Genomic DNA, 7,726 nt, shown 5'->3' on the forward strand with positions numbered 1-7,726 from the left:
TAATCAAGTTGACAACCAGGAATAACCATCACAGACTGATGAATGGATAATGAAAATGTGTTACACTTATACAATGGAAAAATACTCAACTTAAGAAAGGCAAAATTTGTAGGCCAATGGACTGAACTGGAAACCATCATCTTGAGTGAGAAAACTCAGATGAAGAAAGACAAACCATATGCTGTGCTTTCTTGCAAATACAGATTTTAGCTTTTAAGCTTTAGATATATGTGTTTTCATCTGGGATGCCCACTCAGGTTAGGAAAACTAGTAAAGGCCTATATGGAAGCAGGGATTCTTTGAAGCAAGGGGAGATGGAATATAATGGTAGAGAGAGGAAAGAGAGAAAACGTGGAATAGAAGGCATCAAGTAGGGTGGGAGATAAGAGGGAAAGGTAGATGAGGGAATGTGGGGAACAAGAGCTAACAGTAAATTCCTTTTGGAAACACTATAGGAGAAGATAATATACATATGTATGTATGCATGCATGTATGTATGTACACTGTAATCACTGGCTACCAAATAAAAACCCCAGAACAAGAATGGGTCAATTCTTTTTGAGTCGTTGACCAATAATGACAGAGCTACGTTACAGGTTATTATCAGTGACTGGTTACCTTCCAGAAGTTGACGGTAAGATCCTATTGCTGAACACACCACACCCTTGAGTTTAGTAAACAAAACTTGAATAATTCCAACTTCAGATGACAACCCAAATTAAATAGGGAAAATCTCTTGGAGTCCTACTCCTACATGTAGGCCCACAAGCAATTCATGACTAGTGAGAAAGGATGAATAGTCTTCCTCAGGGACAAGCCCCCTAGTTGGTCAGCCCATGTGGTCAGCCCTGAAACATACATACAAGTAACACTAACCAGACTCAGCAGGTTGTATTTATGCATATATTTACATATATATCTGGGCGTGGTGTTGAATCCTATCAACCCAACCCTAACTTAGACAATATTAATATCAATTAAAGAAAAGGAGGATAGGAATTGAGAGGAAGCAGGGTTGAGGGAGCATGGAGACAATGAAGAAAGGATAATGAAGCAGCATATTGTTATTAAAACTTTAACAAAAGACAAACAACAAAACCTTATTGGAGAAAGCTGTCTGGCTTTCCCACTCCTGGAAGGTGCTAGCATGCTGTATCCTTGGAATGACCTCCCACGTCTGAAGGAGATTACTCACCAGTCTCAACCAGCTGTGAACCCTAGGAGCTATGATGACCTCCCTGGCAAGATGTGCCCAGTGGAGACACAGAGGCATACATATTATGAAGATACCAAATCACTTTCTTGTTGGATTTAAGGCCCACTCCACAAGCCCAGCACTGTTAGTGAGGCCAAGCATCTGTGGCAAGACAGGTCACAGAGCCTAGGAGAAAACCTACTATTACTATTGTGCTAAAGTGATATAGCATTAGAAGGACTCCTAATGACATCGCTTTACCCAAAGATCCGTGTGTCTGTCTCTCCACCCTCCCCAGAGATGCTTCTTACACGAGAGGAATTAACACTAAAACCACTAAAACTACAACTGGTCAATGCACAGAGAATAAGAAACTTCAGTGTGCTCAGCCCAACTGGGACATCCATATCACACCCCTTCCCCTCGAGGATCAGAGATCTTACTGGAAAGGGGACAGGAATAATTTAAGGGCCAAGAAGGATGTATTATTACAAGGAAATAGTGGAGTTTTTTTTTTTTTTTTCTTGTTTACTTTTTATTTGGGTGTTTGTTGTTGTTTTATTTTTGTTTGTATACAGTAGAACATAGGCACTTAAGAACTCACAGCAATTGTGACAGGAGATGCAAAACCTGTGCAAACCCAAGCCAAACAAATCTTCATCAAATGGGGAGGCAGGCAAGTCCCCCCTGCCCCCTACTGTGATCGACTGGGAAAGGCAGAGTCAGTTTTCTTTGATGTGTGACCTCTGATGGAAGGGCCACACTCCACACCCAGGCCACCTCAGAACTGACTTAATGGATTTAAAACAGACATGGATACAGAGAGAAAACACTAAGTTGGGCAGGCAGTGAGGCAGAGGCAGATCTGGGAGGGGTTGGGAGAAGAGATGACTATGATTAAAATACAACGTATGAAATGCTCCCTTGAGCATTAGGTTTTAAAGTTTTTCACTTAAAAAGGAAAAAAGAAAAAAGAAAAGAAAAGAAAAGAAAAGAAAAGAAAAGAAAAGAAAAGAAAAGAAAAGAAAAGAGAAGAGAAGAAAAGAAAAGAGAAAAGAAAAGAAGGATGGGGTGTAGCTTAGGATCAAAGTATTTGGAAGGCCAAGACTATCATTCCCAGCACTGTGAAAAGGGGGAAAATGGCTAATAAAACTTGATGAAGTCACTTATATTCTGCCTTCATTCATCAGTGTATTTTCTATTATAAAATTATAATGATCACATATGTTCTGATGACTATCAACCAGAAGTGGTGGTGCAAGCCTGGCTTCCCTGCACTGAGGATCTCTGCGAGTTTGAAGGTAGCCTGCTCTACCTAGAGTTCTAAGCCAGCCACAGATACATAGTGAGAACCTGTTTCAGAAAGACTACCAGCTCCCTCAATGCAAACCCTTTTTTTTCTGTCTCATTTACTGATTTGTCCCAAGACTAAGTCTGAATCTACTGTCTGGTAAATTCATCTAAAAGAAAAAGAAAAAGTTTGTTGATGAAACTCCCCAAACAAGGAGAGAAGGGTCTGGAATGAAGAAGTCTGTATCACTGAACAACAGAGAGATATTAGATAATAGATAGATAGCTATTCTCAGACACGCCTTAGTGTGTTCTAGACTTAATCGGGGATTCAGCTATACAAAATAACTATATCCTTTCCATGCAACTAGCATTTTATCAGGGTTTAATGTTAACTTTCTCTCAGGTTCTCTTTTTCTCTCATGAGCGAGTGATGTCAGTTAACAGTGCCAGAAGTGAGCACATGACTCAAAGTTAAACACCAGAGCTGCTTCCTAAAATTCAACTTTGGTGGGATAAAAAAAGACTCCTTATGAGCTAGGTCTCCCTATCACAAGTCACGTTTCTTATGTCAAGCAGAGTGTAGGATGATTACAGTTGTACTAAATGTGTAGTTGTGCCGAGAGAGAGAGAGAGAGAGAGAGAGAGAGAGAGAGAGAGAGAGAGAGAGAGAGAGAGAGAGAGAGAGAGAGGGGGGGGGAGGGGAGGGAGGGAGGGAGAGAATGAGTGAATCTTTCTACCAAAGAGCAAAGAGCACCATGCATAAGGGAAAATCAAGCACCCCAGAATCCTAAAGGGCGCACCAAACCATCACTAATTTTCGTTCCATCTTTTTCTCCTACAAAGCATACACAGACTGAATGAGGGCACATCAACGCTGCTTAGATATGTATTAAATACATATGCTTTTCCAATCTGCTCCACATCTGTAAATGAGATCTCCATCCTTCTTTAGAGTAAAGGGCAAAATCATGCCATCTTTCCTCCTACACAGACCGTCAAAGTTTACCTTGAGCTCAGGCCCATAGCTGCTTGCTTCCCCTACAACTGACAGCTGTGTGAACCTACACACTGCCTTTCCTCACTTAAGCTGCCTGTCAGAGCCTCCTGAGCTGGCCTCTGAAATGCTAAGTCACAAGGGAGTCTCTCAATACAGGACTCAGCATCTTGGCAGGATGAAGGCTCCAGGATCTTGCCTGATCATGAAAGCTAACAGAGCTGCATATCAGCAATCCAGAATTTTACCGCATAGTATCAACTTTTTCAAAAACGTAAGCTGAACAGAAGAACTGTACTCAAAATCCTCCATTAAAAAAGCTTAAATTGCTGGGTTAGTAGCACATACGTTTAATCCCAGAAACCAGGAGACAAAGGCAAGTAGATCTTCAAGTTCAAAGTCAGCCTGGTCTACAGAAGAGTTCCAGGACAGCCAGAGCTACATAGAGAAAGCTGCTATCTAGAAACCAAAACAACAAAGCAAATAAAAAAAAACCTACAAAAACAAAAAAGCAGAAAGACGCTGAAGCTCCCCTCTGATTAGATTCCCTAGTCTGTAACTTCATCTTCCTTTCCACTCTACCCCACTGCCCATCAAACAAGGCAGGCAGGCTTCTGCATCTTTGACTTTGCACTGCTATCCAATGAACTGGGAATGACTGACTCACTGACACTCTGATTTCCAGAACAAAACCAAACTTGTTCCAACTCACCTGTGTGTGTGTGTGTGTGTGTGTGTGTGTGTGTGTGTGTGTGTGTGTACACACACACACACACACACACACACACTCAAGAGAACAACAGTCTCTCACTCATCAATTTGTTGAGAATGTAAGGAAGTATCTGAAAGATGGCGGCTATTTAGGAAATACTGAATGAGTATAGGTGCATCTTGAGTACCTTAGTACACAAACACAGCCTTTACCCCCGTGGAGTAAACATTATAGTGATGATTGCTAAATAAGTGGTTTGGCCTCTGTAACTTGCAAGTTCTCTGTAGGTTGGCTATTCATCGAAATTGAGTGTCTTAAAATATACAACTATATAACAGGCTCTTCTAGACTATCTGCTCCCTAAATCAAGCTTAGCAGGAATTAGCTTGGCTTTCTTTTTTTCTTTTTTTTTCCTGAGACAGGGTTTCTCTGTATAGCCCTGGCTGTCCTGGAACTCACTCTGTAGACCAGGATGGCCTTGAACTCAGAAATCCGCCTGCCTCTGCCTCCCAAGTGCTGGGATTAACAGTTTGGCTTTTCTATTGCTATATTGCAAACCCTAGAAGTTCCACCACACAGAGCTACAGATTCAGTAACAGAGCATACTCTCAGAAGACAAAGAATAAAGGTCATTTATGAGCCTACATGGTAGACTTGGGGGTAGGAAGAGGGAACAGCAGGCAGAGAAGAGGCTCAGGCCTGGGCTAGTTCTTCTCCTAATGGGCAGACCCAAGTATTCCAGTGAGTAACAATACACAGAAACCTCCCTCAGTGTTCTTGGGAGCTGAGTGGAGTGGGTGTCTGTAAGCACACCACAAAAGCACTTATTGCAGGTGAGAGCCCTTGGAACTGCTATTAGACAAGTAACACCAAAGGCAGGCTCTGGAGGTGGACGGAAGAGAGCCAGGGCACTCAGAGCATGAAATCCAGGTCAATACAACTGCTGAAGAGAGCAAGCTTTTCCAAGGCAATTGCTGGGATTCCCCAGCATTCTGACCTTGTTACCTCATTTCTCATCTTGAACCTCAGACCAAGGCCATCGTGAGCACAGACATCCACGGCAAGGACACTATTATTCCAGAAGTTTGCTTGGACTAATAGAAAACCTTTCAACCAGCAATTAAACACTGGCATAGAACATGACTAACCTCTTACATTTTTGAAATTATGAGTGTCTTTCTCACCCTAGTATTATACCTCTCTCTTACAGAGATATAATATGGACCCATATAGAACTTTAAAACACAAAAGTAACATCGAAAATAACTGAAGAGGCTGGAGAGGTGGCTCAGTGGTTAAGAGTGTGTGCAACTCTTGCAGAAGACTTGGGTTGGGTCCCAGCACCCATGTTTACAACTGACTATAAGCCAACGTAGTATTCACATGCATATATCCATGTTCATGCTCATTCACATAATAATAAAAAGATTTTAAAAACAAAGAACACAGCTGAAATAATCGAACAATTAGTTTATTCTAGATCAGCATATTCAAACTACTATAATGCAAGATTAGTCTAAGGACTAAGACTAGTGAGGTGTTTCCCTTCTCTTGCCCCCACTGAATCTTTCCAATGTACACAGTGTCTTAACCTGTCAGCAGATCTCAATTCACATGACCTATACCTGAAATGCCCCAACAGTTACATGTGGCAGAGGACTTCCTCACCTTGAATACTATAAGCACAGATGTTAGGCACTTTTTTTAATTTCCAGACTCTATTGTTATTCTTTGAGTCATGCTTTTTTAACTATCTCAGAAGGGAGTTTGTAATTTCTCCTAAATTAGGACAGCGTTAGTCTCAGCCACCAGATATTTCTTGGAATGCAGTTACTATATGAAGTATTGTGACAGTGGGGATAGGCTGTTACACGTAATAAAGTTGTATTGTAAATAATATTTGTTGTATTGCAAATAATATTTGTGTTTCCCTGACCTCTAGGAGAAATTGCTTCATTAAGCTTCCTTTCAACAGTGGTTTTCTTTGCTAATGACATATTAATGTATGTTGACTCTAAGGTTTTCAAACAGCTAGACAAACAACAAACATAACGAAAAAATGGAGCAGCACCACAGACAACAGGCCGCATGTAGAGTTCCAGAGCTGTCTTGCAACAGCACGCCTCGGGCTACTCATAGGGTTCTATCGAGACGAGATTTCTCTAGTACTGAGCTTCTGAAGGGTGTTCTCAGCAAGATTTTAAAGAAACGAATTGAAGATACACTAACAATAGGGAGTCTCTCTAACCCTACATACCATGAAAAGGTCACTCTTTCTCCTTGAAGGTGAGATTACAACTTCTCCTGGCTTTGGAAAGGGGATCACCAGAGCATGAAAGGCAGTTCAATTTGGAGATATTTCCACAGCTATGGAGCGTAAAACTCATATAACATAATAATTAAAACATCCCAGAGCCCCTTGGCATAACCTATCCCTCCCTCCCCCTTCCTTACCCATGAGTCTCAAAAAGCCACTTTCTGAAAGCAAGCGAGGAAGCAAGCTGGCTTAAAGTTAACTTTCTCCCTCCCTGTGGAAGGTTGGTTAGAAGCATTGCTCAGCCTACAAAATGAGCTATTATGCCCTAGTTCTGACTTAGAGCTGACTCAGCTGAGACCAGCTGAAACAATGCTTTTCAGGAGGCCAACGCTGGAATTGGTGAGGCTCTGACAGGACCCTGCCAAAGTCAGCGATTTCTTAAAAATGAGGTCAGGTTATAGGAACCCTGATGGCCTTACTACTGCTGCAAGAAAGCTAAACCAATCAGAGTGAACCCACCTTCACTCTCCCTTAAAAACAGCCAAGAAACGATGGGCCACAACCTGGGAGGTCTGGTCAGGAGGTGCCATTCAGCACCCCTGAGAAGTCATCAGCCTTTCCACAGTTACATCATGGTAGATACTTCATCTAAGCACAGGGAAGCCTACAAGACCTTCAGAAAAGCACTAAGGAGAAAGAGAGGGGCTTCACAAACATCACCTCCCCAAATCTTGCGGTTAGACTCCCTAACACTAAGTCCAAAATTTGCTAGCAAAAAGCTACCAATGCCTGCAGCAGTACAATAAATGAAAGTGTAAAACATACCCAAGACTTAGGTTCCTACCAGGTAAACATCAGCAGTACCTCTCTCCACTCTCCATCTACCATACCTTTTCTTTTTTGGGGTGTGTGTGTGTGATTTTTTTTTTAAATTAGATATTTTTTTATTTACATTTCAAATGTTATCCCCTTTCCTAGTTTCCCCTCTGAAAATCCCCTATCCCCTACCCCCTACTCCTATTCCCCAACCCACCCACTCTCATTCCTGGCCCTGGCATTCCCCTATATAGCTGCAGCATAGAACCTTCACAGGACCTAGGGCCTCTACTCCCATTGATGACAGTCTAGGCCAGCCTCTGCTACATATGCAACTAGAGCCACAAGTCCCACCACACGTTTTCTTTGATTGGTGGTTTAGTCCCAAGGAGCTCTGGGTGTACTGGTTAGTTCATATTGATGTTCCTCCTATGGGGCTTCAAACCCCTTCAGCTCCTT

The 7,726-nt window shown here is 42.0% G+C and overlaps 1 protein-coding gene across 30 annotated transcripts in view; it reads right to left on the bottom strand.

Moving 5' to 3' along the window:
• The window catches only part of Magi1 (membrane associated guanylate kinase, WW and PDZ domain containing 1), a 612,319-nt gene that overhangs the window by 216,226 nt on the left and 388,367 nt on the right, over positions 1-7,726 (bottom strand). The gene's annotated exons all lie outside the window — the stretch shown is intronic.

This window comes from Mus pahari, chromosome 2, assembly GCF_900095145.1.
Source record: "Mus pahari chromosome 2, PAHARI_EIJ_v1.1, whole genome shotgun sequence".
Lineage (NCBI taxonomy): Eukaryota > Metazoa > Chordata > Mammalia > Rodentia > Muridae > Mus > Mus pahari.